This window comes from Sciurus vulgaris, assembly GCF_902686455.1.
Source record: "Sciurus vulgaris genome assembly, chromosome: 13".
Lineage (NCBI taxonomy): Eukaryota > Metazoa > Chordata > Mammalia > Rodentia > Sciuridae > Sciurus > Sciurus vulgaris.
This window is the reverse complement of record NC_136474.1, coordinates 92,529,338-92,532,845: the sequence shown is the minus strand read 5'-3', so window position 1 is coordinate 92,532,845 and position 3,508 is coordinate 92,529,338.

Below are 3,508 nucleotides of genomic sequence, written 5' to 3'. Positions count from 1 at the left end.
ACTCCTACATTGTCATTATGAAAAAAATTAACTTCAAATAAGACACAAGTAGAATGGGCTGTGTACCAACTTAAAAGCACTTGAAAAAAGACAATTCTTTATTATCTAGATATGTAAATAAATGCCTGCCAATAATGCCTATTGCATATTACATTTTCATTGGCATAGAGTACACTTTATTACAGTAGCAAACTAACACCTATTAAAAGTGGCCAATGAGTGATATTGATCAAGATCCTCTAGAAGGGTTTTCTAGGGTTTTCTAGCACATTCTCCCTTTAAAATATTGCTGCATCTACATAAACTCAATCCCAGGATTTAGCTTGAAAAACTAAAGCAACCAAGAGAGACCAAGGGAGCTATTAAGGAAACATCAGTGTGATTCTGTCATTGACTATTTTCAGGTTCAATTTTGTTGAAAAACTATTCTATGGGGGATTATGGAACAAACAGCTGTAGTCCAATTACCTACCTCTTCTTTGCAGAGGACTGCTCTCTCGACTCCCTACAGGGTAGCACTGGAAATATAATATCCCTCACCTGAGTTGCTGATAAGTATTGACTGACAACTGGATAAACATTTTATTCCTGATAAATGCCTAGAGTGTGTTTAGTCTTTATTGCTGGTTGGCACAGAGCAATAGGGTTAGCTTTCAGGCAGGTGAAAAGTAGGCCCATCACATGCATAGAAGTTATGAATCCAGTAGGGCACAGTGGCAAACGCCTGTAATCCCAGCAGCTCAGGAGACTGAGACAGGAGGATCGAGAGTTCAAAGCCAGCCTCAGCAACTTATCAAGGCACTAAACAACTCAGTGAGACCCTGACTCTAAATAAAATAAAATTTCAAAAAAGAGTTGGGGATGTGTCTCAGTGGTTGAGTTCCCCCGATTTCAATTCCCCTTCTTCCGCCACCAAAAAAAAAGATAAGGAACCAGACAAGGATAGATCTGAATGATCACTCTGGCCCATAGATTGTCCTGGGGCATTCCTGACAGCAAGGCCAAGGTACCCTCAACAGTTCTACTTATACTCTGTCACACCAACAAGTAACAGAAGTCTCAGATTCCAAAGCCATGCAGGAACATGTCAAAAATGTCATCCTAAACATTTTAAGTCAGTGTAAGGAAACAGAACTCAGAAATTTTCTATGAAATGAAATAAATTTCTTCTGTATTTTCTGGAACTTAATTACCACCTCTGAGTTATTATACATTTTGGTATAACTTGTTAATTTGAAAGGGGAGGTAGGAGTCCATAAAACTACTAAAATAGAAATGCAGAAATTAATAAATAGAAGTACAAGTTTAAATTAGAGCTGATTTTCAGAAATACTGTGATTGAATATTTTAATGGTGATGCTTCTTATTTAGAATAACCCATCGTGTCAGAGTATTTTAGCTGAGTTTTTATTTTGCTCTTTTAAGTCTGAAAATGGAAGAATCTGAACATCATTGCACTTCTTAATCTCATTTGTAAATTTCAATCTTTTCCATTGGATGCTTATATTTTGTCTCACACACACACACACACACACACACACACACACACAAAACACATCTCACAAATAAGAACTGCTACAAGAATAAAGTATTTCCTAAAAAAAAAAGAAGAAAATATTTCCTAAGTAATTATTCCAAGATAAAAAAAAGATGAATTTCAAATTATCTTATGTTAATTCATACTTTATGAGTTTTCCTGATTTTTAAAAATTTAACTAAAAATAAATGAATAGTAGGCAACATTTTGGCAATTCATTTCAGCTTTTCAAATCAGTGGAAACAGACACATTGAAACTGACATTCAGTTCTAAGTAAATTCATTCAACTCTGCTCAGAAGCCCAGTCAGTTGTTAGAATACTTACACGGGTTCTTTTATTTTCACTGAGGTCATTAATATTCTTCTTAAGAGAGATTAATATTTGTCCAAGAGTAATTTCACTTTACCATTTTCAAAATAAAATTAAAAATATTAAAATATGGAAAGAATATTTGAAATTGTGTGTTTTTTAGAGAGTGTGAATTAAAACTGTAAAATGGATTATCAAAACCACCCTGAGGGCTGGGGAGATAGCTCAGCTGGTAGAGTGCTTGCCTTGCAAGCACAAGGCCCTGGGTTCAATCCCCAGCTCCACAAAAAAAAAAAAAAAAAAAAAAAAAAAAAAAAAAACCACCCTGAGTTCATCAGAAACCGTTTCATTCTATTCCAGTATTAAAATTTTCTAGTTATTGGAATACCACCAGAATACAAGAAAACATCATTTACTGTATAGATAATAAATAGAAAAGTCCTATCACCCAATTAAAGAAAATAAGTACAAAAATAAAAACTCCTTATCTCAAGACCCAAAACATTCAATAGTTCTGCCTGGTTTTATGAGTATTTACAAGATGTTCCAGACATGGGAATGTTCCCCTCAGGAAACTGACTTCATTTTAACCATGGTAGAAATTCCCAAGAGAATATTTAGAGGAAAAAAGAAAGAAAGAAACGACTCTAAAGCCTTACCCTAGTCAGGCTTTCTGGGTTTATGACTAGCGTGTTGAAAAGGGTCCCACAGTCAGAAGAGAATACAATCATGGTTCAACTCTGTCGTGGAATTTCTCTTTGAACTTGAGTTTTGTAAGTAGTCCCATGGATAATGGAGCATGCTCTGGGGCCAGCCTTCCTAGACAGGGTCCAAATCACCTGCTGCACACACTCTGGCTTCCGGGGTGGGGGACTCCTGTTCCCCTGGTCCCTACCTACTGTCCACCTGGGCACTCAGCTAGCGAGTCTGGGATAGAAGTACCTGCCACAGCATCATGGCTGCAGGGCATGACGAGGGCAGCTGCCGCCTTAGACTGTCAGCACCCTGGGTCAGTCAGGATGGCAGGCAGGGCAGAGCTTCGTCCACCCTTGTTTGAGGTACCAAGCTTGATGCTGAACAGAAGTTCCTGTACTCTTGGGGATCACTGGTCTGCTGTGGGCAGTGTTGGCAGGGCAGTTGGAAGGGAGATGCTGCCTCAACTTCCCAGCCCCCAGCCAGAGCAGGGTGCATGGCTTTAGTAGGCAAGAGTTAGGAAAATGGTCAACTGCAAGCCCAGCAAGCCAAGGGGGTGGCATTTAGGAGGGCATGCGGTTGATCAGTGTCCTGTTGCCCAGGGAAGCATGGCATTGGAGCAAAGCAAAGACACCGCGAGTGACAGAGAGGCAGATCCTTTGGCACAAGTACCTTTTAAATAATTTAGCATTTTCCAGAAATTTGTCACCCTTAGTTAATAGTTAGAAAATTTTATTATTGACGGGTAAGTTTTTCAGTAGCATCAGCAAATGTTATTAAAAAATGTGTGTGTCTATGGAAGGGGACTATTTCAATTTGAACTGATGGCTATGCGGCCAGTCCTCCATTGAGATCCATCCTCAACGCTGCCCTGTTCTGCTGTCGGTGGAAGGCAGCACAGGAGCGTCCTCATCTGCTGGTACCCAGGTGCGCTCAGCAGTGTTGGTAAATGGGGGGTGATGGGAAA